The sequence below is a fragment of the Alosa sapidissima genome, chromosome 6 (assembly GCF_018492685.1).
Source record: "Alosa sapidissima isolate fAloSap1 chromosome 6, fAloSap1.pri, whole genome shotgun sequence".
In the NCBI taxonomy this organism is placed as follows: Eukaryota; Metazoa; Chordata; class Actinopteri; order Clupeiformes; family Clupeidae; genus Alosa; species Alosa sapidissima.
In genome coordinates, this window is record NC_055962.1 from 17,439,316 (window position 1) to 17,465,770 (window position 26,455).

The 26,455-nt window shown below is 46.0% G+C and overlaps 56 non-coding genes across 56 annotated transcripts; all 56 read left to right on the top strand.

Moving 5' to 3' along the window:
* The first annotated feature begins 80 nt into the window (after positions 1-80).
* trnat-agu lies at positions 81-154 on the top strand. The gene has a single exon. It is a non-coding gene; the product is annotated as a tRNA-Thr (tRNA).
* Positions 155-533: 379 nt separating this feature from the next.
* Positions 534-607, top strand: trnat-agu. The gene has a single exon. It is a non-coding gene; the product is annotated as a tRNA-Thr (tRNA).
* A 305-nt stretch (positions 608-912) lies between these two features.
* On the top strand, positions 913-986 carry trnat-agu. Its single transcript has one exon. It is a non-coding gene; the product is annotated as a tRNA-Thr (tRNA).
* Positions 987-1,291: 305 nt separating this feature from the next.
* trnat-agu lies at positions 1,292-1,365 on the top strand. Its single transcript has one exon. It is a non-coding gene; the product is annotated as a tRNA-Thr (tRNA).
* A 379-nt stretch (positions 1,366-1,744) lies between these two features.
* Positions 1,745-1,818, top strand: trnat-agu. The gene has a single exon. It is a non-coding gene; the product is annotated as a tRNA-Thr (tRNA).
* Positions 1,819-2,955: 1,137 nt separating this feature from the next.
* trnat-agu lies at positions 2,956-3,029 on the top strand. The gene has a single exon. It is a non-coding gene; the product is annotated as a tRNA-Thr (tRNA).
* A 305-nt stretch (positions 3,030-3,334) lies between these two features.
* Positions 3,335-3,408, top strand: trnat-agu. Its single transcript has one exon. It is a non-coding gene; the product is annotated as a tRNA-Thr (tRNA).
* A 379-nt stretch (positions 3,409-3,787) lies between these two features.
* trnat-agu lies at positions 3,788-3,861 on the top strand. The gene has a single exon. It is a non-coding gene; the product is annotated as a tRNA-Thr (tRNA).
* Positions 3,862-4,166: 305 nt separating this feature from the next.
* trnat-agu lies at positions 4,167-4,240 on the top strand. The gene has a single exon. It is a non-coding gene; the product is annotated as a tRNA-Thr (tRNA).
* Positions 4,241-4,924: 684 nt separating this feature from the next.
* trnat-agu lies at positions 4,925-4,998 on the top strand. The gene has a single exon. It is a non-coding gene; the product is annotated as a tRNA-Thr (tRNA).
* Positions 4,999-5,303: 305 nt separating this feature from the next.
* On the top strand, positions 5,304-5,377 carry trnat-agu. Its single transcript has one exon. It is a non-coding gene; the product is annotated as a tRNA-Thr (tRNA).
* Positions 5,378-6,135: 758 nt separating this feature from the next.
* On the top strand, positions 6,136-6,209 carry trnat-agu. The gene has a single exon. It is a non-coding gene; the product is annotated as a tRNA-Thr (tRNA).
* Positions 6,210-6,514: 305 nt separating this feature from the next.
* On the top strand, positions 6,515-6,588 carry trnat-agu. The gene has a single exon. It is a non-coding gene; the product is annotated as a tRNA-Thr (tRNA).
* A 379-nt stretch (positions 6,589-6,967) lies between these two features.
* Positions 6,968-7,041, top strand: trnat-agu. Its single transcript has one exon. It is a non-coding gene; the product is annotated as a tRNA-Thr (tRNA).
* A 305-nt stretch (positions 7,042-7,346) lies between these two features.
* trnat-agu lies at positions 7,347-7,420 on the top strand. The gene has a single exon. It is a non-coding gene; the product is annotated as a tRNA-Thr (tRNA).
* Positions 7,421-7,799: 379 nt separating this feature from the next.
* Positions 7,800-7,873, top strand: trnat-agu. The gene has a single exon. It is a non-coding gene; the product is annotated as a tRNA-Thr (tRNA).
* A 305-nt stretch (positions 7,874-8,178) lies between these two features.
* Positions 8,179-8,252, top strand: trnat-agu. The gene has a single exon. It is a non-coding gene; the product is annotated as a tRNA-Thr (tRNA).
* Positions 8,253-8,557: 305 nt separating this feature from the next.
* On the top strand, positions 8,558-8,631 carry trnat-agu. Its single transcript has one exon. It is a non-coding gene; the product is annotated as a tRNA-Thr (tRNA).
* Positions 8,632-8,936: 305 nt separating this feature from the next.
* trnat-agu lies at positions 8,937-9,010 on the top strand. The gene has a single exon. It is a non-coding gene; the product is annotated as a tRNA-Thr (tRNA).
* Positions 9,011-9,389: 379 nt separating this feature from the next.
* trnat-agu lies at positions 9,390-9,463 on the top strand. Its single transcript has one exon. It is a non-coding gene; the product is annotated as a tRNA-Thr (tRNA).
* Positions 9,464-9,768: 305 nt separating this feature from the next.
* On the top strand, positions 9,769-9,842 carry trnat-agu. The gene has a single exon. It is a non-coding gene; the product is annotated as a tRNA-Thr (tRNA).
* A 379-nt stretch (positions 9,843-10,221) lies between these two features.
* trnat-agu lies at positions 10,222-10,295 on the top strand. The gene has a single exon. It is a non-coding gene; the product is annotated as a tRNA-Thr (tRNA).
* Positions 10,296-10,600: 305 nt separating this feature from the next.
* trnat-agu lies at positions 10,601-10,674 on the top strand. The gene has a single exon. It is a non-coding gene; the product is annotated as a tRNA-Thr (tRNA).
* Positions 10,675-10,979: 305 nt separating this feature from the next.
* Positions 10,980-11,053, top strand: trnat-agu. The gene has a single exon. It is a non-coding gene; the product is annotated as a tRNA-Thr (tRNA).
* Positions 11,054-11,432: 379 nt separating this feature from the next.
* Positions 11,433-11,506, top strand: trnat-agu. Its single transcript has one exon. It is a non-coding gene; the product is annotated as a tRNA-Thr (tRNA).
* A 305-nt stretch (positions 11,507-11,811) lies between these two features.
* Positions 11,812-11,885, top strand: trnat-agu. The gene has a single exon. It is a non-coding gene; the product is annotated as a tRNA-Thr (tRNA).
* A 379-nt stretch (positions 11,886-12,264) lies between these two features.
* trnat-agu lies at positions 12,265-12,338 on the top strand. Its single transcript has one exon. It is a non-coding gene; the product is annotated as a tRNA-Thr (tRNA).
* Positions 12,339-12,643: 305 nt separating this feature from the next.
* Positions 12,644-12,717, top strand: trnat-agu. The gene has a single exon. It is a non-coding gene; the product is annotated as a tRNA-Thr (tRNA).
* A 305-nt stretch (positions 12,718-13,022) lies between these two features.
* trnat-agu lies at positions 13,023-13,096 on the top strand. Its single transcript has one exon. It is a non-coding gene; the product is annotated as a tRNA-Thr (tRNA).
* A 379-nt stretch (positions 13,097-13,475) lies between these two features.
* On the top strand, positions 13,476-13,549 carry trnat-agu. The gene has a single exon. It is a non-coding gene; the product is annotated as a tRNA-Thr (tRNA).
* A 305-nt stretch (positions 13,550-13,854) lies between these two features.
* trnat-agu lies at positions 13,855-13,928 on the top strand. The gene has a single exon. It is a non-coding gene; the product is annotated as a tRNA-Thr (tRNA).
* A 305-nt stretch (positions 13,929-14,233) lies between these two features.
* On the top strand, positions 14,234-14,307 carry trnat-agu. The gene has a single exon. It is a non-coding gene; the product is annotated as a tRNA-Thr (tRNA).
* Positions 14,308-14,991: 684 nt separating this feature from the next.
* On the top strand, positions 14,992-15,065 carry trnat-agu. Its single transcript has one exon. It is a non-coding gene; the product is annotated as a tRNA-Thr (tRNA).
* A 305-nt stretch (positions 15,066-15,370) lies between these two features.
* trnat-agu lies at positions 15,371-15,444 on the top strand. Its single transcript has one exon. It is a non-coding gene; the product is annotated as a tRNA-Thr (tRNA).
* Positions 15,445-16,202: 758 nt separating this feature from the next.
* On the top strand, positions 16,203-16,276 carry trnat-agu. Its single transcript has one exon. It is a non-coding gene; the product is annotated as a tRNA-Thr (tRNA).
* Positions 16,277-16,581: 305 nt separating this feature from the next.
* Positions 16,582-16,655, top strand: trnat-agu. The gene has a single exon. It is a non-coding gene; the product is annotated as a tRNA-Thr (tRNA).
* A 379-nt stretch (positions 16,656-17,034) lies between these two features.
* Positions 17,035-17,108, top strand: trnat-agu. The gene has a single exon. It is a non-coding gene; the product is annotated as a tRNA-Thr (tRNA).
* Positions 17,109-17,413: 305 nt separating this feature from the next.
* On the top strand, positions 17,414-17,487 carry trnat-agu. Its single transcript has one exon. It is a non-coding gene; the product is annotated as a tRNA-Thr (tRNA).
* A 305-nt stretch (positions 17,488-17,792) lies between these two features.
* On the top strand, positions 17,793-17,866 carry trnat-agu. The gene has a single exon. It is a non-coding gene; the product is annotated as a tRNA-Thr (tRNA).
* A 305-nt stretch (positions 17,867-18,171) lies between these two features.
* On the top strand, positions 18,172-18,245 carry trnat-agu. The gene has a single exon. It is a non-coding gene; the product is annotated as a tRNA-Thr (tRNA).
* A 379-nt stretch (positions 18,246-18,624) lies between these two features.
* trnat-agu lies at positions 18,625-18,698 on the top strand. Its single transcript has one exon. It is a non-coding gene; the product is annotated as a tRNA-Thr (tRNA).
* Positions 18,699-19,003: 305 nt separating this feature from the next.
* trnat-agu lies at positions 19,004-19,077 on the top strand. Its single transcript has one exon. It is a non-coding gene; the product is annotated as a tRNA-Thr (tRNA).
* A 305-nt stretch (positions 19,078-19,382) lies between these two features.
* trnat-agu lies at positions 19,383-19,456 on the top strand. The gene has a single exon. It is a non-coding gene; the product is annotated as a tRNA-Thr (tRNA).
* A 379-nt stretch (positions 19,457-19,835) lies between these two features.
* On the top strand, positions 19,836-19,909 carry trnat-agu. The gene has a single exon. It is a non-coding gene; the product is annotated as a tRNA-Thr (tRNA).
* Positions 19,910-21,046: 1,137 nt separating this feature from the next.
* trnat-agu lies at positions 21,047-21,120 on the top strand. The gene has a single exon. It is a non-coding gene; the product is annotated as a tRNA-Thr (tRNA).
* A 305-nt stretch (positions 21,121-21,425) lies between these two features.
* On the top strand, positions 21,426-21,499 carry trnat-agu. Its single transcript has one exon. It is a non-coding gene; the product is annotated as a tRNA-Thr (tRNA).
* A 379-nt stretch (positions 21,500-21,878) lies between these two features.
* On the top strand, positions 21,879-21,952 carry trnat-agu. The gene has a single exon. It is a non-coding gene; the product is annotated as a tRNA-Thr (tRNA).
* Positions 21,953-22,257: 305 nt separating this feature from the next.
* trnat-agu lies at positions 22,258-22,331 on the top strand. The gene has a single exon. It is a non-coding gene; the product is annotated as a tRNA-Thr (tRNA).
* Positions 22,332-22,636: 305 nt separating this feature from the next.
* Positions 22,637-22,710, top strand: trnat-agu. Its single transcript has one exon. It is a non-coding gene; the product is annotated as a tRNA-Thr (tRNA).
* A 379-nt stretch (positions 22,711-23,089) lies between these two features.
* On the top strand, positions 23,090-23,163 carry trnat-agu. The gene has a single exon. It is a non-coding gene; the product is annotated as a tRNA-Thr (tRNA).
* Positions 23,164-24,300: 1,137 nt separating this feature from the next.
* Positions 24,301-24,374, top strand: trnat-agu. The gene has a single exon. It is a non-coding gene; the product is annotated as a tRNA-Thr (tRNA).
* A 305-nt stretch (positions 24,375-24,679) lies between these two features.
* On the top strand, positions 24,680-24,753 carry trnat-agu. Its single transcript has one exon. It is a non-coding gene; the product is annotated as a tRNA-Thr (tRNA).
* Positions 24,754-25,132: 379 nt separating this feature from the next.
* Positions 25,133-25,206, top strand: trnat-agu. The gene has a single exon. It is a non-coding gene; the product is annotated as a tRNA-Thr (tRNA).
* A 305-nt stretch (positions 25,207-25,511) lies between these two features.
* Positions 25,512-25,585, top strand: trnat-agu. The gene has a single exon. It is a non-coding gene; the product is annotated as a tRNA-Thr (tRNA).
* Positions 25,586-25,890: 305 nt separating this feature from the next.
* trnat-agu lies at positions 25,891-25,964 on the top strand. The gene has a single exon. It is a non-coding gene; the product is annotated as a tRNA-Thr (tRNA).
* A 305-nt stretch (positions 25,965-26,269) lies between these two features.
* Positions 26,270-26,343, top strand: trnat-agu. The gene has a single exon. It is a non-coding gene; the product is annotated as a tRNA-Thr (tRNA).
* Positions 26,344-26,455: the final 112 nt, after the last annotated feature.

Genomic DNA, 26,455 nt, shown 5'->3' on the forward strand with positions numbered 1-26,455 from the left:
TTGTAAATTTGAGATTTACACATGCTAAGAAGTTTCAAGCTCGTCCAGCTCAGTGAGCTTCCGCTCAAACGCATGTCAGTGGCGCTGTGGCTTAGTTGGTTAAAGCGCCTGTCTAGTAAACAGGAGATCCTGGGTTCGAATCCCAGCAGTGCCTTATGTTGGACAAGTTGGACCATCCGAAAAGGAGGATGATGCCAAACGCAGCCTCTTGCGTGTTGAAAGTTGCATCCGTACCGTTTGAAAAAAAGTACGCAAAACACTAACACCTCTCTGTGTTCCGCCAGCATTTTATTTAGACAATGAAATACCGTGACAACACGCACACACTAACAAACCAAAGCGAAGCTGCTTAAATACGTAGTGCACGCACATCTCTGCCTTTAGCCTACACCCTCATAAACGTCTCGTCCCCAGTGATCAATGAAGATGACTCAGTGAATGAGGTAGCCTAGGTTAAAAATTTGAGGTTCAAACATGCTAAGACGTATCAAGCTCGTCCAGCTCAGTGAGCTTCCGCTCTAATGCATGTCAGTGGCGCTGTGGCTTAGTTGGTTAAAGCGCCTGTCTAGTAAACAGGAGATCCTGGGTTCGAATCCCAGCAGTGCCTTATGTTGGACAAGATGGACCATCCTAAAAGGAGGATGACGTCAAACACAAACTCTTGAAAGTTGCATCCGTACCGCTTGAGAAAAAGTACGCAAAACATTCTCACCTCTTTATGCACCGTCAGGATTTTCTCTTGACAATGACATACCCAGACTGCACATACGTGCTCACAAACCAGACGTGACCTGATTCACTGAGGATGACTCAGTGAATGAGGTAGACTAGCTTGTAAATTTGAGATTTACACATGCTAAGAAGTTTCAAGCTCGTCCAGCTCAGTGAGCTTCCGCTCAAACGCATGTCAGTGGCGCTGTGGCTTAGTTGGTTAAAGCGCCTGTCTAGTAAACAGGAGATCCTGGGTTCGAATCCCAGCAGTGCCTTATGTTGGACAAGTTGGACCATCCGAAAAGGAGGATGACGTCAAACACAAACTCTTGAAAGTTGCATCCGTACCGCTTGAGAAAAAGTACGCAAAACATTCTCACCTCTTTATGCACCGTCAGGATTTTCTCTTGACAATGACATACCCAGACTGCACATACGTGCTCACAAACCAGACGTGACCTGATTCACTGAGGATGACTCAGTGAATGAGGTAGACTAGCTTGTAAATTTGAGATTTACACATGCTAAGAAGTTTCAAGCTCGTCCAGCTCAGTGAGCTTCCGCTCAAACGCATGTCAGTGGCGCTGTGGCTTAGTTGGTTAAAGCGCCTGTCTAGTAAACAGGAGATCCTGGGTTCGAATCCCAGCAGTGCCTTATGTTGGACAAGTTGGACCATCCGAAAAGGAGGATGATGCCAAACGCAGCCTCTTGCGTGTTGAAAGTTGCATCCGTACCGTTTGAAAAAAAGTACGCAAAACACTAACACCTCTCTGTGTTCCGCCAGCATTTTATTTAGACAATGAAATACCGTGACAACACGCACACACTAACAAACCAAAGCGAAGCTGCTTAAATACGTAGTGCACGCACATCTCTGCCTTTAGCCTACACCCTCATAAACGTCTCGTCCCCAGTGATCAATGAAGATGACTCAGTGAATGAGGTAGCCTAGGTTAAAAATTTGAGGTTCAAACATGCTAAGACGTATCAAGCTCGTCCAGCTCAGTGAGCTTCCGCTCTAATGCATGTCAGTGGCGCTGTGGCTTAGTTGGTTAAAGCGCCTGTCTAGTAAACAGGAGATCCTGGGTTCGAATCCCAGCAGTGCCTTATGTTGGACAAGATGGACCATCCTAAAAGGAGGATGACGTCAAACACAAACTCTTGAAAGTTGCATCCGTACCGCTTGAGAAAAAGTACGCAAAACATTCTCACCTCTTTATGCACCGTCAGGATTTTCTCTTGACAATGACATACCCAGACTGCACATACGTGCTCACAAACCAGACGTGACCTGATTCACTGAGGATGACTCAGTGAATGAGGTAGACTAGCTTGTAAATTTGAGATTTACACATGCTAAGAAGTTTCAAGCTCGTCCAGCTCAGTGAGCTTCCGCTCAAACGCATGTCAGTGGCGCTGTGGCTTAGTTGGTTAAAGCGCCTGTCTAGTAAACAGGAGATCGTGGGTTCGAATCCCAGCAGTGCCTTATGTTGGACAAGATGGACCATCCGAAAAGGAGGATGATGCCAAACGCAACCTCTTGCGTGTTGAAAGTTGCTTCCGTACCGTTTGAAAAAAAGTACGCAAAACACTAACAACTCTCTGTGTTCCGCCAGCATTTTATTTAGACAATGAAATACCGTGACAACACGCACACACTAACAAACCAAAGCGAAGCTGCTTAAATACGTAGTGCACGCACATCTCTGCCTTTAGCCTACACCCTCATAAACGTCTCATCCCCAGTGATCAATGAAGATGACTCAGTGAATGAGGTAGCCTAGGTTAAAAATTTGAGGTTCAAACATGCTAAGACGTATCAAGCTCGTCCAGCTCAGTGAGCTTCCGCTCTAATGCATGTCAGTGGCGCTGTGGCTTAGTTGGTTAAAGCGCCTGTCTAGTAAACAGGAGATCCTGGGTTCGAATCCCAGCAGTGCTTTATGTTGGACAAGATGGACCATCCTAAAAGGAGGATGACGTCAAACACAAACTCTTGAAAGTTGCATCCGTACCGCTTGAGAAAAAGTACGCAAAACATTCTCACCTCTTTATGCACCGTCAGGATTTTCTCTTGACAATGACATACCCAGACTGCACATACGTGCTCACAAACCAGACGTGACCTGATTCACTGAGGATGACTCAGTGAATGAGGTAGACTAGCTTGTAAATTTGAGATTTACACATGCTAAGAAGTTTCAAGCTCGTCCAGCTCAGTGAGCTTCCGCTCAAACGCATGTCAGTGGCGCTGTGGCTTAGTTGGTTAAAGCGCCTGTCTAGTAAACAGGAGATCCTGGGTTCGAATCCCAGCAGTGCCTTATGTTGGACAAGATGGACCATCCTAAAAGGAGGATGACGTCAAACACAAACTCTTGAAAGTTGCATCCGTACCGCTTGAGAAAAAGTACGCAAAACATTCTCACCTCTTTATGCACCGTCAGGATTTTCTCTTGACAATGACATACCCAGACTGCACATACGTGCTCACAAACCAGACGTGACCTGATTCACTGAGGATGACTCAGTGAATGAGGTAGACTAGCTTGTAAATTTGAGATTTACACATGCTAAGAAGTTTCAAGCTCGTCCAGCTCAGTGAGCTTCCGCTCAAACGCATGTCAGTGGCGCTGTGGCTTAGTTGGTTAAAGCGCCTGTCTAGTAAACAGGAGATCCTGGGTTCGAATCCCAGCAGTGCCTTATGTTGGACAAGTTGGACCATCCGAAAAGGAGGATGATGCCAAACGCAGCCTCTTGCGTGTTGAAAGTTGCATCCGTACCGTTTGAAAAAAAGTACGCAAAACACTAACACCTCTCTGTGTTCCGCCAGCATTTTATTTAGACAATGAAATACCGTGACAACACGCACACACTAACAAACCAAAGCGAAGCTGCTTAAATACGTAGTGCACGCACATCTCTGCCTTTAGCCTACACCCTCATAAACGTCTCGTCCCCAGTGATCAATGAAGATGACTCAGTGAATGAGGTAGCCTAGGTTAAAAATTTGAGGTTCAAACATGCTAAGACGTATCAAGCTCGTCCAGCTCAGTGAGCTTCCGCTCTAATGCATGTCAGTGGCGCTGTGGCTTAGTTGGTTAAAGCGCCTGTCTAGTAAACAGGAGATCCTGGGTTCGAATCCCAGCAGTGCCTTATGTTGGACAAGATGGACCATCCTAAAAGGAGGATGACGTCAAACACAAACTCTTGAAAGTTGCATCCGTACCGCTTGAGAAAAAGTACGCAAAACATTCTCACCTCTTTATGCACCGTCAGGATTTTCTCTTGACAATGACATACCCAGACTGCACATACGTGCTCACAAACCAGACGTGACCTGATTCACTGAGGATGACTCAGTGAATGAGGTAGACTAGCTTGTAAATTTGAGATTTACACATGCTAAGAAGTTTCAAGCTCGTCCAGCTCAGTGAGCTTCCGCTCAAACGCATGTCAGTGGCGCTGTGGCTTAGTTGGTTAAAGCGCCTGTCTAGTAAACAGGAGATCCTGGGTTCGAATCCCAGCAGTGCCTTATGTTGGACAAGATGGACCATCCTAAAAGGAGGATGACGTCAAACACAAACTCTTGAAAGTTGCATCCGTACCGCTTGAGAAAAAGTACGCAAAACATTCTCACCTCTTTATGCACCGTCAGGATTTTCTCTTGACAATGACATACCCAGACTGCACATACGTGCTCACAAACCAGACGTGACCTGATTCACTGAGGATGACTCAGTGAATGAGGTAGACTAGCTTGTAAATTTGAGATTTACACATGCTAAGAAGTTTCAAGCTCGTCCAGCTCAGTGAGCTTCCGCTCAAACGAATGTCAGTGGCGCTGTGGCTTAGTTGGTTAATGCGCCTGTCTAGTAAACAGGAGATCCTGGGTTCGAATCCCAGCAGTGCCTTATGTTGGACAAGATGGACCATCCTAAAAGGAGGATGACGTCAAACACAAACTCTTGAAAGTTGCATCCGTACCGCTTGAGAAAAAGTACGCAAAACATTCTCACCTCTTTATGCACCGTCAGGAATTTCTCTTGACAATGACATACCCAGACTGCACATACGTGCTCACAAACCAGACGTGACCTGATTCACTGAGGATGACTCAGTGAATGAGGTAGACTAGCTTGTAAATTTGAGATTTACACATGCTAAGAAGTTTCAAGCTCGTCCAGCTCAGTGAGCTTCCGCTCAAACGCATGTCAGTGGCGCTGTGGCTTAGTTGGTTAAAGCGCCTGTCTAGTAAACAGGAGATCCTGGGTTCGAATCCCAGCAGTGCCTTATGTTGGACAAGATGGACCATCCTAAAAGGAGGATGACGTCAAACACAAACTCTTGAAAGTTGCATCCGTACCGCTTGAGAAAAAGTACGCAAAACATTCTCACCTCTTTATGCACCGTCAGGATTTTCTCTTGACAATGACATACCCAGACTGCACATACGTGCTCACAAACCAGACGTGACCTGATTCACTGAGGATGACTCAGTGAATGAGGTAGACTAGCTTGTAAATTTGAGATTTACACATGCTAAGAAGTTTCAAGCTCGTCCAGCTCAGTGATCTTCCGCTCAAACGCATGTCAGTGGCGCTGTGGCTTAGTTGGTTAAAGCGCCTGTCTAGTAAACAGGAGATCCTGGGTTCGAATCCCAGCAGTGCCTTATGTTGGACAAGTTGGACCATCCGAAAAGGAGGATGATGCCAAACGCAGCCTCTTGCGTGTTGAAAGTTGCTTCCGTACCGTTTGAAAAAAAGTACGCAAAACACTAACACCTCTCTGTGTTCCGCCAGCATTTTATTTAGACAATGAAATACCGTGACAACACGCACACACTAACAAACCAAAGCGAAGCTGCTTAAATACGTAGTGCACGCACATCTCTGCCTTTAGCCTACACCCTCATAAACGTCTCGTCCCCAGTGATCAATGAAGATGACTCAGTGAATGAGGTAGCCTAGGTTAAAAATTTGAGGTTCAAACATGCTAAGACGTATCAAGCTCGTCCAGCTCAGTGAGCTTCCGCTCTAATGCATGTCAGTGGCGCTGTGGCTTAGTTGGTTAAAGCGCCTGTCTAGTAAACAGGAGATCCTGGGTTCGAATCCCAGCAGTGCTTTATGTTGGACAAGATGGACCATCCTAAAAGGAGGATGACGTCAAACACAAACTCTTGAAAGTTGCATCCGTACCGCTTGAGAAAAAGTACGCAAAACATTCTCACCTCTTTATGCACCGTCAGGATTTTCTCTTGACAATGACATACCCAGACTGCACATACGTGCTCACAAACCAGACGTGACCTGATTCACTGAGGATGACTCAGTGAATGAGGTAGACTAGCTTGTAAATTTGAGATTTACACATGCTAAGAAGTTTCAAGCTCGTCCAGCTCAGTGAGCTTCCGCTCAAACGCATGTCAGTGGCGCTGTGGCTTAGTTGGTTAAAGCGCCTGTCTAGTAAACAGGAGATCCTGGGTTCGAATCCCAGCAGTGCCTTATGTTGGACAAGATGGACCATCCTAAAAGGAGGATGACGTCAAACACAAACTCTTGAAAGTTGCATCCGTACCGCTTGAGAAAAAGTACGCAAAACATTCTCACCTCTTTATGCACCGTCAGGATTTTCTCTTGACAATGACATACCCAGACTGCACATACGTGCTCACAAACCAGACGTGACCTGATTCACTGAGGATGACTCAGTGAATGAGGTAGACTAGCTTGTAAATTTGAGATTTACACATGCTAAGAAGTTTCAAGCTCGTCCAGCTCAGTGATCTTCCGCTCAAACGCATGTCAGTGGCGCTGTGGCTTAGTTGGTTAAAGCGCCTGTCTAGTAAACAGGAGATCCTGGGTTCGAATCCCAGCAGTGCCTTATGTTGGACAAGTTGGACCATCCGAAAAGGAGGATGATGCCAAACGCAGCCTCTTGCGTGTTGAAAGTTGCATCCGTACCGTTTGAAAAAAAGTACGCAAAACACTAACACCTCTCTGTGTTCCGCCAGCATTTTATTTAGACAATGAAATACCGTGACAACACGCACACACTAACAAACCAAAGCGAAGCTGCTTAAATACGTAGTGCACGCACATCTCTGCCTTTAGCCTACACCCTCATAAACGTCTCGTCCCCAGTGATCAATGAAGATGACTCAGTGAATGAGGTAGCCTAGGTTAAAAATTTGAGGTTCAAACATGCTAAGACGTATCAAGCTCGTCCAGCTCAGTGAGCTTCCGCTCTAATGCATGTCAGTGGCGCTGTGGCTTAGTTGGTTAAAGCGCCTGTCTAGTAAACAGGAGATCCTGGGTTCGAATCCCAGCAGTGCCTTATGTTGGACAAGATGGACCATCCTAAAAGGAGGATGACGTCAAACACAAACTCTTGAAAGTTGCATCCGTACCGCTTGAGAAAAAGTACGCAAAACATTCTCACCTCTTTATGCACCGTCAGGATTTTCTCTTGACAATGACATACCCAGACTGCACATACGTGCTCACAAACCAGACGTGACCTGATTCACTGAGGATGACTCAGTGAATGAGGTAGACTAGCTTGTAAATTTGAGATTTACACATGCTAAGAAGTTTCAAGCTCGTCCAGCTCAGTGAGCTTCCGCTCAAACGCATGTCAGTGGCGCTGTGGCTTAGTTGGTTAAAGCGCCTGTCTAGTAAACAGGAGATCCTGGGTTCGAATCCCAGCAGTGCCTTATGTTGGACAAGTTGGACCATCCGAAAAGGAGGATGATGCCAAACGCAGCCTCTTGCGTGTTGAAAGTTGCATCCGTACCGTTTGAAAAAAAGTACGCAAAACACTAACACCTCTCTGTGTTCCGCCAGCATTTTATTTAGACAATGAAATACCGTGACAACACGCACACACTAACAAACCAAAGCGAAGCTGCTTAAATACGTAGTGCACGCACATCTCTGCCTTTAGCCTACACCCTCATAAACGTCTCGTCCCCAGTGATCAATGAAGATGACTCAGTGAATGAGGTAGCCTAGGTTAAAAATTTGAGGTTCAAACATGCTAAGACGTATCAAGCTCGTCCAGCTCAGTGAGCTTCCGCTCTAATGCATGTCAGTGGCGCTGTGGCTTAGTTGGTTAAAGCGCCTGTCTAGTAAACAGGAGATCCTGGGTTCGAATCCCAGCAGTGCCTTATGTTGGACAAGATGGACCATCCTAAAAGGAGGATGACGTCAAACACAAACTCTTGAAAGTTGCATCCGTACCGCTTGAGAAAAAGTACGCAAAACATTCTCACCTCTTTATGCACCGTCAGGATTTTCTCTTGACAATGACATACCCAGACTGCACATACGTGCTCACAAACCAGACGTGACCTGATTCACTGAGGATGACTCAGTGAATGAGGTAGACTAGCTTGTAAATTTGAGATTTACACATGCTAAGAAGTTTCAAGCTCGTCCAGCTCAGTGAGCTTCCGCTCAAACGCATGTCAGTGGCGCTGTGGCTTAGTTGGTTAAAGCGCCTGTCTAGTAAACAGGAGATCCTGGGTTCGAATCCCAGCAGTGCCTTATGTTGGACAAGATGGACCATCCTAAAAGGAGGATGACGTCAAACACAAACTCTTGAAAGTTGCATCCGTACCGCTTGAGAAAAAGTACGCAAAACATTCTCACCTCTTTATGCACCGTCAGGATTTTCTCTTGACAATGACATACCCAGACTGCACATACGTGCTCACAAACCAGACGTGACCTGATTCACTGAGGATGACTCAGTGAATGAGGTAGACTAGCTTGTAAATTTGAGATTTACACATGCTAAGAAGTTTCAAGCTCGTCCAGCTCAGTGAGCTTCCGCTCAAACGCATGTCAGTGGCGCTGTGGCTTAGTTGGTTAAAGCGCCTGTCTAGTAAACAGGAGATCCTGGGTTCGAATCCCAGCAGTGCCTTATGTTGGACAAGATGGACCATCCTAAAAGGAGGATGACGTCAAACACAAACTCTTGAAAGTTGCATCCGTACCGCTTGAGAAAAAGTACGCAAAACATTCTCACCTCTTTATGCACCGTCAGGATTTTCTCTTGACAATGACATACCCAGACTGCACATACGTGCTCACAAACCAGACGTGACCTGATTCACTGAGGATGACTCAGTGAATGAGGTAGACTAGCTTGTAAATTTGAGATTTACACATGCTAAGAAGTTTCAAGCTCGTCCAGCTCAGTGAGCTTCCGCTCAAACGCATGTCAGTGGCGCTGTGGCTTAGTTGGTTAAAGCGCCTGTCTAGTAAACAGGAGATCCTGGGTTCGAATCCCAGCAGTGCCTTATGTTGGACAAGTTGGACCATCCGAAAAGGAGGATGATGCCAAACGCAGCCTCTTGCGTGTTGAAAGTTGCATCCGTACCGTTTGAAAAAAAGTACGCAAAACACTAACACCTCTCTGTGTTCCGCCAGCATTTTATTTAGACAATGAAATACCGTGACAACACGCACACACTAACAAACCAAAGCGAAGCTGCTTAAATACGTAGTGCACGCACATCTCTGCCTTTAGCCTACACCCTCATAAACGTCTCGTCCCCAGTGATCAATGAAGATGACTCAGTGAATGAGGTAGCCTAGGTTAAAAATTTGAGGTTCAAACATGCTAAGACGTATCAAGCTCGTCCAGCTCAGTGAGCTTCCGCTCTAATGCATGTCAGTGGCGCTGTGGCTTAGTTGGTTAAAGCGCCTGTCTAGTAAACAGGAGATCCTGGGTTCGAATCCCAGCAGTGCCTTATGTTGGACAAGATGGACCATCCTAAAAGGAGGATGACGTCAAACACAAACTCTTGAAAGTTGCATCCGTACCGCTTGAGAAAAAGTACGCAAAACATTCTCACCTCTTTATGCACCGTCAGGATTTTCTCTTGACAATGACATACCCAGACTGCACATACGTGCTCACAAACCAGACGTGACCTGATTCACTGAGGATGACTCAGTGAATGAGGTAGACTAGCTTGTAAATTTGAGATTTACACATGCTAAGAAGTTTCAAGCTCGTCCAGCTCAGTGAGCTTCCGCTCAAACGCATGTCAGTGGCGCTGTGGCTTAGTTGGTTAAAGCGCCTGTCTAGTAAACAGGAGATCCTGGGTTCGAATCCCAGCAGTGCCTTATGTTGGACAAGTTGGACCATCCGAAAAGGAGGATGATGCCAAACGCAGCCTCTTGCGTGTTGAAAGTTGCATCCGTACCGTTTGAAAAAAAGTACGCAAAACACTAACACCTCTCTGTGTTCCGCCAGCATTTTATTTAGACAATGAAATACCGTGACAACACGCACACACTAACAAACCAAAGCGAAGCTGCTTAAATACGTAGTGCACGCACATCTCTGCCTTTAGCCTACACCCTCATAAACGTCTCGTCCCCAGTGATCAATGAAGATGACTCAGTGAATGAGGTAGCCTAGGTTAAAAATTTGAGGTTCAAACATGCTAAGACGTATCAAGCTCGTCCAGCTCAGTGAGCTTCCGCTCTAATGCATGTCAGTGGCGCTGTGGCTTAGTTGGTTAAAGCGCCTGTCTAGTAAACAGGAGATCCTGGGTTCGAATCCCAGCAGTGCCTTATGTTGGACAAGATGGACCATCCTAAAAGGAGGATGACGTCAAACACAAACTCTTGAAAGTTGCATCCGTACCGCTTGAGAAAAAGTACGCAAAACATTCTCACCTCTTTATGCACCGTCAGGATTTTCTCTTGACAATGACATACCCAGACTGCACATACGTGCTCACAAACCAGACGTGACCTGATTCACTGAGGATGACTCAGTGAATGAGGTAGACTAGCTTGTAAATTTGAGATTTACACATGCTAAGAAGTTTCAAGCTCGTCCAGCTCAGTGAGCTTCCGCTCAAACGCATGTCAGTGGCGCTGTGGCTTAGTTGGTTAAAGCGCCTGTCTAGTAAACAGGAGATCCTGGGTTCGAATCCCAGCAGTGCCTTATGTTGGACAAGATGGACCATCCTAAAAGGAGGATGACGTCAAACACAAACTCTTGAAAGTTGCATCCGTACCGCTTGAGAAAAAGTACGCAAAACATTCTCACCTCTTTATGCACCGTCAGGATTTTCTCTTGACAATGACATACCCAGACTGCACATACGTGCTCACAAACCAGACGTGACCTGATTCACTGAGGATGACTCAGTGAATGAGGTAGACTAGCTTGTAAATTTGAGATTTACACATGCTAAGAAGTTTCAAGCTCGTCCAGCTCAGTGAGCTTCCGCTCAAACGCATGTCAGTGGCGCTGTGGCTTAGTTGGTTAAAGCGCCTGTCTAGTAAACAGGAGATCCTGGGTTCGAATCCCAGCAGTGCCTTATGTTGGACAAGTTGGACCATCCGAAAAGGAGGATGATGCCAAACGCAGCCTCTTGCGTGTTGAAAGTTGCATCCGTACCGTTTGAAAAAAAGTACGCAAAACACTAACACCTCTCTGTGTTCCGCCAGCATTTTATTTAGACAATGAAATACCGTGACAACACGCACACACTAACAAACCAAAGCGAAGCTGCTTAAATACGTAGTGCACGCACATCTCTGCCTTTAGCCTACACCCTCATAAACGTCTCGTCCCCAGTGATCAATGAAGATGACTCAGTGAATGAGGTAGCCTAGGTTAAAAATTTGAGGTTCAAACATGCTAAGACGTATCAAGCTCGTCCAGCTCAGTGAGCTTCCGCTCTAATGCATGTCAGTGGCGCTGTGGCTTAGTTGGTTAAAGCGCCTGTCTAGTAAACAGGAGATCCTGGGTTCGAATCCCAGCAGTGCCTTATGTTGGACAAGATGGACCATCCTAAAAGGAGGATGACGTCAAACACAAACTCTTGAAAGTTGCATCCGTACCGCTTGAGAAAAAGTACGCAAAACATTCTCACCTCTTTATGCACCGTCAGGATTTTCTCTTGACAATGACATACCCAGACTGCACATACGTGCTCACAAACCAGACGTGACCTGATTCACTGAGGATGACTCAGTGAATGAGGTAGACTAGCTTGTAAATTTGAGATTTACACATGCTAAGAAGTTTCAAGCTCGTCCAGCTCAGTGAGCTTCCGCTCAAACGCATGTCAGTGGCGCTGTGGCTTAGTTGGTTAAAGCGCCTGTCTAGTAAACAGGAGATCCTGGGTTCGAATCCCAGCAGTGCCTTATGTTGGACAAGTTGGACCATCCGAAAAGGAGGATGATGCCAAACGCAGCCTCTTGCGTGTTGAAAGTTGCATCCGTACCGTTTGAAAAAAAGTACGCAAAACACTAACACCTCTCTGTGTTCCGCCAGCATTTTATTTAGACAATGAAATACCGTGACAACACGCACACACTAACAAACCAAAGCGAAGCTGCTTAAATACGTAGTGCACGCACATCTCTGCCTTTAGCCTACACCCTCATAAACGTCTCGTCCCCAGTGATCAATGAAGATGACTCAGTGAATGAGGTAGCCTAGGTTAAAAATTTGAGGTTCAAACATGCTAAGACGTATCAAGCTCGTCCAGCTCAGTGAGCTTCCGCTCTAATGCATGTCAGTGGCGCTGTGGCTTAGTTGGTTAAAGCGCCTGTCTAGTAAACAGGAGATCCTGGGTTCGAATCCCAGCAGTGCCTTATGTTGGACAAGATGGACCATCCTAAAAGGAGGATGACGTCAAACACAAACTCTTGAAAGTTGCATCCGTACCGCTTGAGAAAAAGTACGCAAAACATTCTCACCTCTTTATGCACCGTCAGGATTTTCTCTTGACAATGACATACCCAGACTGCACATACGTGCTCACAAACCAGACGTGACCTGATTCACTGAGGATGACTCAGTGAATGAGGTAGACTAGCTTGTAAATTTGAGATTTACACATGCTAAGAAGTTTCAAGCTCGTCCAGCTCAGTGAGCTTCCGCTCAAACGCATGTCAGTGGCGCTGTGGCTTAGTTGGTTAAAGCGCCTGTCTAGTAAACAGGAGATCCTGGGTTCGAATCCCAGCAGTGCCTTATGTTGGACAAGATGGACCATCCTAAAAGGAGGATGACGTCAAACACAAACTCTTGAAAGTTGCATCCGTACCGCTTGAGAAAAAGTACGCAAAACATTCTCACCTCTTTATGCACCGTCAGGATTTTCTCTTGACAATGACATACCCAGACTGCACATACGTGCTCACAAACCAGACGTGACCTGATTCACTGAGGATGACTCAGTGAATGAGGTAGACTAGCTTGTAAATTTGAGATTTACACATGCTAAGAAGTTTCAAGCTCGTCCAGCTCAGTGAGCTTCCGCTCAAACGCATGTCAGTGGCGCTGTGGCTTAGTTGGTTAAAGCGCCTGTCTAGTAAACAGGAGATCCTGGGTTCGAATCCCAGCAGTGCCTTATGTTGGACAAGTTGGACCATCCGAAAAGGAGGATGATGCCAAACGCAGCCTCTTGCGTGTTGAAAGTTGCATCCGTACCGTTTGAAAAAAAGTACGCAAAACACTAACACCTCTCTGTGTTCCGCCAGCATTTTATTTAGACAATGAAATACCGTGACAACACGCACACACTAACAAACCAAAGCGAAGCTGCTTAAATACGTAGTGCACGCACATCTCTGCCTTTAGCCTACACCCTCATAAACGTCTCGTCCCCAGTGATCAATGAAGATGACTCAGTGAATGAGGTAGCCTAGGTTAAAAATTTGAGGTTCAAACATGCTAAGACGTATCAAGCTCGTCCAGCTCAGTGAGCTTCCGCTCTAATGCATGTCAGTGGCGCTGTGGCTTAGTTGGTTAAAGCGCCTGTCTAGTAAACAGGAGATCCTGGGTTCGAATCCCAGCAGTGCCTTATGTTGGACAAGATGGACCATCCTAAAAGGAGGATGACGTCAAACACAAACTCTTGAAAGTTGCATCCGTACCGCTTGAGAAAAAGTACGCAAAACATTCTCACCTCTTTATGCACCGTCAGGATTTTCTCTTGACAATGACATACCCAGACTGCACATACGTGCTCACAAACCAGACGTGACCTGATTCACTGAGGATGACTCAGTGAATGAGGTAGACTAGCTTGTAAATTTGAGATTTACACATGCTAAGAAGTTTCAAGCTCGTCCAGCTCAGTGAGCTTCCGCTCAAACGCATGTCAGTGGCGCTGTGGCTTAGTTGGTTAAAGCGCCTGTCTAGTAAACAGGAGATCCTGGGTTCGAATCCCAGCAGTGCCTTATGTTGGACAAGATGGACCATCCTAAAAGGAGGATGACGTCAAACACAAACTCTTGAAAGTTGCATCCGTACCGCTTGAGAAAAAGTACGCAAAACATTCTCACCTCTTTATGCACCGTCAGGATTTTCTCTTGACAATGACATACCCAGACTGCACATACGTGCTCACAAACCAGACGTGACCTGATTCACTGAGGATGACTCAGTGAATGAGGTAGACTAGCTTGTAAATTTGAGATTTACACATGCTAAGAAGTTTCAAGCTCGTCCAGCTCAGTGAGCTTCCGCTCAAACGCATGTCAGTGGCGCTGTGGCTTAGTTGGTTAAAGCGCCTGTCTAGTAAACAGGAGATCCTGGGTTCGAATCCCAGCAGTGCCTTATGTTGGACAAGATGGACCATCCTAAAAGGAGGATGACGTCAAACACAAACTCTTGAAAGTTGCATCCGTACCGCTTGAGAAAAAGTACGCAAAACATTCTCACCTCTTTATGCACCGTCAGGATTTTCTCTTGACAATGACATACCCAGACTGCACATACGTGCTCACAAACCAGACGTGACCTGATTCACTGAGGATGACTCAGTGAATGAGGTAGACTAGCTTGTAAATTTGAGATTTACACATGCTAAGAAGTTTCAAGCTCGTCCAGCTCAGTGAGCTTCCGCTCAAACGAATGTCAGTGGCGCTGTGGCTTAGTTGGTTAATGCGCCTGTCTAGTAAACAGGAGATCCTGGGTTCGAATCCCAGCAGTGCCTTATGTTGGACAAGATGGACCATCCTAAAAGGAGGATGACGTCAAACACAAACTCTTGAAAGTTGCATCCGTACCGCTTGAGAAAAAGTACGCAAAACATTCTCACCTCTTTATGCACCGTCAGGAATTTCTCTTGACAATGACATACCCAGACTGCACATACGTGCTCACAAACCAGACGTGACCTGATTCACTGAGGATGACTCAGTGAATGAGGTAGACTAGCTTGTAAATTTGAGATTTACACATGCTAAGAAGTTTCAAGCTCGTCCAGCTCAGTGAGCTTCCGCTCAAACGCATGTCAGTGGCGCTGTGGCTTAGTTGGTTAAAGCGCCTGTCTAGTAAACAGGAGATCCTGGGTTCGAATCCCAGCAGTGCCTTATGTTGGACAAGATGGACCATCCTAAAAGGAGGATGACGTCAAACACAAACTCTTGAAAGTTGCATCCGTACCGCTTGAGAAAAAGTACGCAAAACATTCTCACCTCTTTATGCACCGTCAGGATTTTCTCTTGACAATGACATACCCAGACTGCACATACGTGCTCACAAACCAGACGTGACCTGATTCACTGAGGATGACTCAGTGAATGAGGTAGACTAGCTTGTAAATTTGAGATTTACACATGCTAAGAAGTTTCAAGCTCGTCCAGCTCAGTGATCTTCCGCTCAAACGCATGTCAGTGGCGCTGTGGCTTAGTTGGTTAAAGCGCCTGTCTAGTAAACAGGAGATCCTGGGTTCGAATCCCAGCAGTGCCTTATGTTGGACAAGTTGGACCATCCGAAAAGGAGGATGATGCCAAACGCAGCCTCTTGCGTGTTGAAAGTTGCTTCCGTACCGTTTGAAAAAAAGTACGCAAAACACTAACACCTCTCTGTGTTCCGCCAGCATTTTATTTAGACAATGAAATACCGTGACAACACGCACACACTAACAAACCAAAGCGAAGCTGCTTAAATACGTAGTGCACGCACATCTCTGCCTTTAGCCTACACCCTCATAAACGTCTCGTCCCCAGTGATCAATGAAGATGACTCAGTGAATGAGGTAGCCTAGGTTAAAAATTTGAGGTTCAAACATGCTAAGACGTATCAAGCTCGTCCAGCTCAGTGAGCTTCCGCTCTAATGCATGTCAGTGGCGCTGTGGCTTAGTTGGTTAAAGCGCCTGTCTAGTAAACAGGAGATCCTGGGTTCGAATCCCAGCAGTGCTTTATGTTGGACAAGATGGACCATCCTAAAAGGAGGATGACGTCAAACACAAACTCTTGAAAGTTGCATCCGTACCGCTTGAGAAAAAGTACGCAAAACATTCTCACCTCTTTATGCACCGTCAGGATTTTCTCTTGACAATGACATACCCAGACTGCACATACGTGCTCACAAACCAGACGTGACCTGATTCACTGAGGATGACTCAGTGAATGAGGTAGACTAGCTTGTAAATTTGAGATTTACACATGCTAAGAAGTTTCAAGCTCGTCCAGCTCAGTGAGCTTCCGCTCAAACGCATGTCAGTGGCGCTGTGGCTTAGTTGGTTAAAGCGCCTGTCTAGTAAACAGGAGATCCTGGGTTCGAATCCCAGCAGTGCCTTATGTTGGACAAGATGGACCATCCTAAAAGGAGGATGACGTCAAACACAAACTCTTGAAAGTTGCATCCGTACCGCTTGAGAAAAAGTACGCAAAACATTCTCACCTCTTTATGCACCGTCAGGATTTTCTCTTGACAATGACATACCCAGACTGCACATACGTGCTCACAAACCAGACGTGACCTGATTCACTGAGGATGACTCAGTGAATGAGGTAGACTAGCTTGTAAATTTGAGATTTACACATGCTAAGAAGTTTCAAGCTCGTCCAGCTCAGTGATCTTCCGCTCAAACGCATGTCAGTGGCGCTGTGGCTTAGTTGGTTAAAGCGCCTGTCTAGTAAACAGGAGATCCTGGGTTCGAATCCCAGCAGTGCCTTATGTTGGACAAGTTGGACCATCCGAAAAGGAGGATGATGCCAAACGCAGCCTCTTGCGTGTTGAAAGTTGCATCCGTACCGTTTGAAAAAAAGTACGCAAAACACTAACACCTCTCTGTGTTCCGCCAGCATTTTATTTAGACAATGAAATACCGTGACAACACGCACACACTAACAAACCAAAGCGAAGCTGCTTAAATACGTAGTGCACGCACATCTCTGCCTTTAGCCTACACCCTCATAAACGTCTCGTCCCCAGTGATCAATGAAGATGACTCAGTGAATGAGGTAGCCTAGGTTAAAAATTTGAGGTTCAAACATGCTAAGACGTATCAAGCTCGTCCAGCTCAGTGAGCTTCCGCTCTAATGCATGTCAGTGGCGCTGTGGCTTAGTTGGTTAAAGCGCCTGTCTAGTAAACAGGAGATCCTGGGTTCGAATCCCAGCAGTGCCTTATGTTGGACAAGATGGACCATCCTAAAAGGAGGATGACGTCAAACACAAACTCTTGAAAGTTGCATCCGTACCGCTTGAGAAAAAGTACGCAAAACATTCTCACCTCTTTATGCACCGTCAGGATTTTCTCTTGACAATGACATACCCAGACTGCACATACGTGCTCACAAACCAGACGTGACCTGATTCACTGAGGATGACTCAGTGAATGAGGTAGACTAGCTTGTAAATTTGAGATTTACACATGCTAAGAAGTTTCAAGCTCGTCCAGCTCAGTGAGCTTCCGCTCAAACGCATGTCAGTGGCGCTGTGGCTTAGTTGGTTAAAGCGCCTGTCTAGTAAACAGGAGATCCTGGGTTCGAATCCCAGCAGTGCCTTATGTTGGACAAGATGGACCATCCTAAAAGGAGGATGACGTCAAACACAAACTCTTGAAAGTTGCATCCGTACCGCTTGAGAAAAAGTACGCAAAACATTCTCACCTCTTTATGCACCGTCAGGATTTTCTCTTGACAATGACATACCCAGACTGCACATACGTGCTCACAAACCAGACGTGACCTGATTCACTGAGGATGACTCAGTGAATGAGGTAGACTAGCTTGTAAATTTGAGATTTACACATGCTAAGAAGTTTCAAGCTCGTCCAGCTCAGTGAGCTTCCGCTCAAACGCATGTCAGTGGCGCTGTGGCTTAGTTGGTTAAAGCGCCTGTCTAGTAAACAGGAGATCCTGGGTTCGAATCCCAGCAGTGCCTTATGTTGGACAAGTTGGACCATCCGAAAAGGAGGATGACGTCAAACACAAACTCTTGAAAGTTGCATCCGTACCGCTTGAGAAAAAGTACGCAAAACATTCTCACCTCTTTATGCACCGTCAGGATTTTCTCTTGACAATGACATACCCAGACTGCACATACGTGCTCACAAACCAGACGTGACCTGATTCACTGAGGATGACTCAGTGAATGAGGTAGACTAGCTTGTAAATTTGAGATTTACACATGCTAAGAAGTTTCAAGCTCGTCCAGCTCAGTGAGCTTCCGCTCAAACGCATGTCAGTGGCGCTGTGGCTTAGTTGGTTAAAGCGCCTGTCTAGTAAACAGGAGATCCTGGGTTCGAATCCCAGCAGTGCCTTATGTTGGACAAGTTGGACCATCCGAAAAGGAGGATGATGCCAAACGCAGCCTCTTGCGTGTTGAAAGTTGCATCCGTACCGTTTGAAAAAAAGTACGCAAAACACTAACACCTCTCTGTGTTCCGCCAGCATTTTATTTAGACAATGAAATACCGTGACAACACGCACACACTAACAAACCAAAGCGAAGCTGCTTAAATACGTAGTGCACGCACATCTCTGCCTTTAGCCTACACCCTCATAAACGTCTCGTCCCCAGTGATCAATGAAGATGACTCAGTGAATGAGGTAGCCTAGGTTAAAAATTTGAGGTTCAAACATGCTAAGACGTATCAAGCTCGTCCAGCTCAGTGAGCTTCCGCTCTAATGCATGTCAGTGGCGCTGTGGCTTAGTTGGTTAAAGCGCCTGTCTAGTAAACAGGAGATCCTGGGTTCGAATCCCAGCAGTGCCTTATGTTGGACAAGATGGACCATCCTAAAAGGAGGATGACGTCAAACACAAACTCTTGAAAGTTGCATCCGTACCGCTTGAGAAAAAGTACGCAAAACATTCTCACCTCTTTATGCACCGTCAGGATTTTCTCTTGACAATGACATACCCAGACTGCACATACGTGCTCACAAACCAGACGTGACCTGATTCACTGAGGATGACTCAGTGAATGAGGTAGACTAGCTTGTAAATTTGAGATTTACACATGCTAAGAAGTTTCAAGCTCGTCCAGCTCAGTGAGCTTCCGCTCAAACGCATGTCAGTGGCGCTGTGGCTTAGTTGGTTAAAGCGCCTGTCTAGTAAACAGGAGATCCTGGGTTCGAATCCCAGCAGTGCCTTATGTTGGACAAGTTGGACCATCCGAAAAGGAGGATGACGTCAAACACAAACTCTTGAAAGTTGCATCCGTACCGCTTGAGAAAAAGTACGCAAAACATTCTCACCTCTTTATGCACCGTCAGGATTTTCTCTTGACAATGACATACCCAGACTGCACATACGTGCTCACAAACCAGACGTGACCTGATTCACTGAGGATGACTCAGTGAATGAGGTAGACTAGCTTGTAAATTTGAGATTTACACATGCTAAGAAGTTTCAAGCTCGTCCAGCTCAGTGAGCTTCCGCTCAAACGCATGTCAGTGGCGCTGTGGCTTAGTTGGTTAAAGCGCCTGTCTAGTAAACAGGAGATCCTGGGTTCGAATCCCAGCAGTGCCTTATGTTGGACAAGTTGGACCATCCGAAAAGGAGGATGATGCCAAACGCAGCCTCTTGCGTGTTGAAAGTTGCATCCGTACCGTTTGAAAAAAAGTACGCAAAACACTAACACCTCTCTGTGTTCCGCCAGCATTTTATTTAGACAATGAAATACCGTGACAACACGCACACACTAACAAACCAAAGCGAAGCTGCTTAAATACGTAGTGCACGCACATCTCTGCCTTTAGCCTACACCCTCATAAACGTCTCGTCCCCAGTGATCAATGAAGATGACTCAGTGAATGAGGTAGCCTAGGTTAAAAATTTGAGGTTCAAACATGCTAAGACGTATCAAGCTCGTCCAGCTCAGTGAGCTTCCGCTCTAATGCATGTCAGTGGCGCTGTGGCTTAGTTGGTTAAAGCGCCTGTCTAGTAAACAGGAGATCCTGGGTTCGAATCCCAGCAGTGCCTTATGTTGGACAAGATGGACCATCCTAAAAGGAGGATGACGTCAAACACAAACTCTTGAAAGTTGCATCCGTACCGCTTGAGAAAAAGTACGCAAAACATTCTCACCTCTTTATGCACCGTCAGGATTTTCTCTTGACAATGACATACCCAGACTGCACATACGTGCTCACAAACCAGACGTGACCTGATTCACTGAGGATGACTCAGTGAATGAGGTAGACTAGCTTGTAAATTTGAGATTTACACATGCTAAGAAGTTTCAAGCTCGTCCAGCTCAGTGAGCTTCCGCTCAAACGCATGTCAGTGGCGCTGTGGCTTAGTTGGTTAAAGCGCCTGTCTAGTAAACAGGAGATCGTGGGTTCGAATCCCAGCAGTGCCTTATGTTGGACAAGATGGACCATCCGAAAAGGAGGATGATGCCAAACGCAACCTCTTGCGTGTTGAAAGTTGCTTCCGTACCGTTTGAAAAAAAGTACGCAAAACACTAACACCTCTCTGTGTTCCGCCAGCATTTTATTTAGACAATGAAATACCGTGACAACACGCACACACTAACAAACCAAAGCGAAGCTGCTTAAATACGTAGTGCACGCACATCTCTGCCTTTAGCCTACACCCTCATAAACGTCTCATCCCCAGTGATCAATGAAGATGACTCAGTGAATGAGGTAGCCTAGGTTAAAAATTTGAGGTTCAAACATGCTAAGACGTATCAAGCTCGTCCAGCTCAGTGAGCTTCCGCTCTAATGCATGTCAGTGGCGCTGTGGCTTAGTTGGTTAAAGCGCCTGTCTAGTAAACAGGAGATCCTGGGTTCGAATCCCAGCAGTGCTTTATGTTGGACAAGATGGACCATCCTAAAAGGAGGATGACGTCAAACACAAACTCTTGAAAGTTGCATCCGTACCGCTTGAGAAAAAGTACGCAAAACATTCTCACCTCTTTATGCACCGTCAGGATTTTCTCTTGACAATGACATACCCAGACTGCACATACGTGCTCACAAACCAGACGTGACCTGATTCACTGAGGATGACTCAGTGAATGAGGTAGACTAGCTTGTAAATTTGAGATTTACACATGCTAAGAAGTTTCAAGCTCGTCCAGCTCAGTGAGCTTCCGCTCAAACGCATGTCAGTGGCGCTGTGGCTTAGTTGGTTAAAGCGCCTGTCTAGTAAACAGGAGATCCTGGGTTCGAATCCCAGCAGTGCCTTATGTTGGACAAGATGGACCATCCTAAAAGGAGGATGACGTCAAACACAAACTCTTGAAAGTTGCATCCGTACCGCTTGAGAAAAAGTACGCAAAACATTCTCACCTCTTTATGCACCGTCAGGATTTTCTCTTGACAATGACATACCCAGACTGCACATACGTGCTCACAAACCAGACGTGACCTGATTCACTGAGGATGACTCAGTGAATGAGGTAGACTAGCTTGTAAATTTGAGATTTACACATGCTAAGAAGTTTCAAGCTCGTCCAGCTCAGTGAGCTTCCGCTCAAACGCATGTCAGTGGCGCTGTGGCTTAGTTGGTTAAAGCGCCTGTCTAGTAAACAGGAGATCCTGGGTTCGAATCCCAGCAGTGCCTTATGTTGGACAAGTTGGACCATCCGAAAAGGAGGATGATGCCAAACGCAGCCTCTTGCGTGTTGAAAGTTGCATCCGTACCGTTTGAAAAAAAGTACGCAAAACACTAACACCTCTCTGTGTTCCGCCAGCATTTTATTTAGACAATGAAATACCGTGACAACACGCACACACTAACAAACCAAAGCGAAGCTGCTTAAATACGTAGTGCACGCACATCTCTGCCTTTAGCCTACACCCTCATAAACGTCTCGTCCCCAGTGATCAATGAAGATGACTCAGTGAATGAGGTAGCCTAGGTTAAAAATTTGAGGTTCAAACATGCTAAGACGTATCAAGCTCGTCCAGCTCAGTGAGCTTCCGCTCTAATGCATGTCAGTGGCGCTGTGGCTTAGTTGGTTAAAGCGCCTGTCTAGTAAACAGGAGATCCTGGGTTCGAATCCCAGCAGTGCCTTATGTTGGACAAGATGGACCATCCTAAAAGGAGGATGACGTCAAACACAAACTCTTGAAAGTTGCATCCGTACCGCTTGAGAAAAAGTACGCAAAACATTCTCACCTCTTTATGCACCGTCAGGATTTTCTCTTGACAATGACATACCCAGACTGCACATACGTGCTCACAAACCAGACGTGACCTGATTCACTGAGGATGACTCAGTGAATGAGGTAGACTAGCTTGTAAATTTGAGATTTACACATGCTAAGAAGTTTCAAGCTCGTCCAGCTCAGTGAGCTTCCGCTCAAACGCATGTCAGTGGCGCTGTGGCTTAGTTGGTTAAAGCGCCTGTCTAGTAAACAGGAGATCCTGGGTTCGAATCCCAGCAGTGCCTTATGTTGGACAAGTTGGACCATCCGAAAAGGAGGATGACGTCAAACACAAACTCTTGAAAGTTGCATCCGTACCGCTTGAGAAAAAGTACGCAAAACATTCTCACCTCTTTATGCACCGTCAGGATTTTCTCTTGACAATGACATACCCAGACTGCACATACGTGCTCACAAACCAGACGTGACCTGATTCACTGAGGATGACTCAGTGAATGAGGTAGACTAGCTTGTAAATTTGAGATTTACACATGCTAAGAAGTTTCAAGCTCGTCCAGCTCAGTGAGCTTCCGCTCAAACGCATGTCAGTGGCGCTGTGGCTTAGTTGGTTAAAGCGCCTGTCTAGTAAACAGGAGATCCTGGGTTCGAATCCCAGCAGTGCCTTATGTTGGACAAGTTGGACCATCCGAAAAGGAGGATGATGCCAAACGCAGCCTCTTGCGTGTTGAAAGTTGCATCCGTACCGTTTGAAAAAAAGTACGCAAAACACTAACACCTCTCTGTGTTCCGCCAGCATTTTATTTAGACAATGAAATACCGTGACAACACGCACACACTAACAAACCAAAGCGAAGCTGCTTAAATACGTAGTGCACGCACATCTCTGCCTTTAGCCTACACCCTCATAAACGTCTCGTCCCCAGTGATCAATGAAGATGACTCAGTGAATGAGGTAGCCTAGGTTAAAAATTTGAGGTTCAAACATGCTAAGACGTATCAAGCTCGTCCAGCTCAGTGAGCTTCCGCTCTAATGCATGTCAGTGGCGCTGTGGCTTAGTTGGTTAAAGCGCCTGTCTAGTAAACAGGAGATCCTGGGTTCGAATCCCAGCAGTGCCTTATGTTGGACAAGATGGACCATCCTAAAAGGAGGATGACGTCAAACACAAACTCTTGAAAGTTGCATCCGTACCGCTTGAGAAAAAGTACGCAAAACATTCTCACCTCTTTATGCACCGTCAGGATTTTCTCTTGACAATGACATACCCAGACTGCACATACGTGCTCACAAACCAGACGTGACCTGATTCACTGAGGATGACTCAGTGAATGAGGTAGACTAGCTTGTAAATTTGAGATTTACACATGCTAAGAAGTTTCAAGCTCGTCCAGCTCAGTGAGCTTCCGCTCAAACGCATGTCAGTGGCGCTGTGGCTTAGTTGGTTAAAGCGCCTGTCTAGTAAACAGGAGATCGTGGGTTCGAATCCCAGCAGTGCCTTATGTTGGACAAGATGGACCATCCGAAAAGGAGGATGATGCCAAACGCAACCTCTTGCGTGTTGAAAGTTGCTTCCGTACCGTTTGAAAAAAAGTACGCAAAACACTAACACCTCTCTGTGTTCCGCCAGCATTTTATTTAGACAATGAAATACCGTGACAACACGCACACACTAACAAACCAAAGCGAAGCTGCTTAAATACGTAGTGCACGCACATCTCTGCCTTTAGCCTACACCCTCATAAACGTCTCATCCCCAGTGATCAATGAAGATGACTCAGTGAATGAGGTAGCCTAGGTTAAAAATTTGAGGTTCAAACATGCTAAGACGTATCAAGCTCGTCCAGCTCAGTGAGCTTCCGCTCTAATGCATGTCAGTGGCGCTGTGGCTTAGTTGGTTAAAGCGCCTGTCTAGTAAACAGGAGATCCTGGGTTCGAATCCCAGCAGTGCTTTATGTTGGACAAGATGGACCATCCTAAAAGGAGGATGACGTCAAACACAAACTCTTGAAAGTTGCATCCGTACCGCTTGAGAAAAAGTACGCAAAACATTCTCACCTCTTTATGCACCGTCAGGATTTTCTCTTGACAATGACATACCCAGACTGCACATACGTGCTCACAAACCAGACGTGACCTGATTCACTGAGGATGACTCAGTGAATGAGGTAGACTAGCTTGTAAATTTGAGATTTACACATGCTAAGAAGTTTCAAGCTCGTCCAGCTCAGTGAGCTTCCGCTCAAACGCATGTCAGTGGCGCTGTGGCTTAGTTGGTTAAAGCGCCTGTCTAGTAAACAGGAGATCCTGGGTTCGAATCCCAGCAGTGCCTTATGTTGGACAAGATGGACCATCCTAAAAGGAGGATGACGTCAAACACAAACTCTTGAAAGTTGCATCCGTACCGCTTGAGAAAAAGTACGCAAAACATTCTCACCTCTTTATGCACCGTCAGGATTTTCTCTTGACAATGACATACCCAGACTGCACATACGTGCTCACAAACCAGACGTGACCTGATTCACTGAGGATGACTCAGTGAATGAGGTAGACTAGCTTGTAAATTTGAGATTTACACATGCTAAGAAGTTTCAAGCTCGTCCAGCTCAGTGAGCTTCCGCTCAAACGCATGTCAGTGGCGCTGTGGCTTAGTTGGTTAAAGCGCCTGTCTAGTAAACAGGAGATCCTGGGTTCGAATCCCAGCAGTGCCTTATGTTGGACAAGTTGGACCATCCGAAAAGGAGGATGATGCCAAACGCAGCCTCTTGCGTGTTGAAAGTTGCATCCGTACCGTTTGAAAAAAAGTACGCAAAACACTAACACCTCTCTGTGTTCCGCCAGCATTTTATTTAGACAATGAAATACCGTGACAACACGCACACACTAACAAACCAAAGCGAAGCTGCTTAAATACGTAGTGCACGCACATCTCTGCCTTTAGCCTACACCCTCATAAACGTCTCGTCCCCAGTGATCAATGAAGATGACTCAGTGAATGAGGTAGCCTAGGTTAAAAATTTGAGGTTCAAACATGCTAAGACGTATCAAGCTCGTCCAGCTCAGTGAGCTTCCGCTCTAATGCATGTCAGTGGCGCTGTGGCTTAGTTGGTTAAAGCGCCTGTCTAGTAAACAGGAGATCCTGGGTTCGAATCCCAGCAGTGCCTTATGTTGGACAAGATGGACCATCCTAAAAGGAGGATGACGTCAAACACAAACTCTTGAAAGTTGCATCCGTACCGCTTGAGAAAATGTACGCAAAACATTCTCACCTCTTTATGCACCGTCAGGATTTTCTCTTGACAATGACATACCCAGACTGCACATACGTGCTCACAAACCAGACGTGACCTGATTCACTGAGGATGACTCAGTGAATGAGGTAGACTAGCTTGTAAATTTGAGATTTACACATGCTAAGAAGTTTCAAGCTCGTCCAGCTCAGTGAGCTTCCGCTCAAACGCATGTCAGTGGCGCTGTGGCTTAGTTGGTTAAAGCGCCTGTCTAGTAAACAGGAGATCCTGGGTTCGAATCCCAGCAGTGCCTTATGTTGGACAAGATGGACCATCCTAAAAGGAGGATGACGTCAAACACAAACTCTTGAAAGTTGCATCCGTACCGCTTGAGAAAAAGTACGCAAAACATTCTCACCTCTTTATGCACCGTCAGGATTTTCTCTTGACAATGACATACCCAGACTGCACATACGTGCTCACAAACCAGACGTGACCTGATTCACTGAGGATGACTCAGTGAATGAGGTAGACTAGCTTGTAAATTTGAGATTTACACATGCTAAGAAGTTTCAAGCTCGTCCAGCTCAGTGAGCTTCCGCTCAAACGCATGTCAGTGGCGCTGTGGCTTAGTTGGTTAAAGCGCCTGTCTAGTAAACAGGAGATCCTGGGTTCGAATCCCAGCAGTGCCTTATGTTGGACAAGATGGACCATCCTAAAAGGAGGATGACGTCAAACACAAACTCTTGAAAGTTGCATCCGTACCGCTTGAGAAAAAGTACGCAAAACATTCTCACCTCTTTATGCACCGTCAGGATTTTCTCTTGACAATGACATACCCAGACTGCACATACGTGCTCACAAACCAGACGTGACCTGATTCACTGAGGATGACTCAGTGAATGAGGTAGACTAGCTTGTAAATTTGAGATTTACACATGCTAAGAAGTTTCAAGCTCGTCCAGCTCAGTGAGCTTCCGCTCAAACGCATGTCAGTGGCGCTGTGGCTTAGTTGGTTAAAGCGCCTGTCTAGTAAACAGGAGATCCTGGGTTCGAATCCCAGCAGTGCCTTATGTTGGACAAGTTGGACCATCCGAAAAGGAGGATGATGCCAAACGCAGCCTCTTGCGTGTTGAAAGTTGCATCCGTACCGTTTGAAAAAAAGTACGCAAAACACTAACAC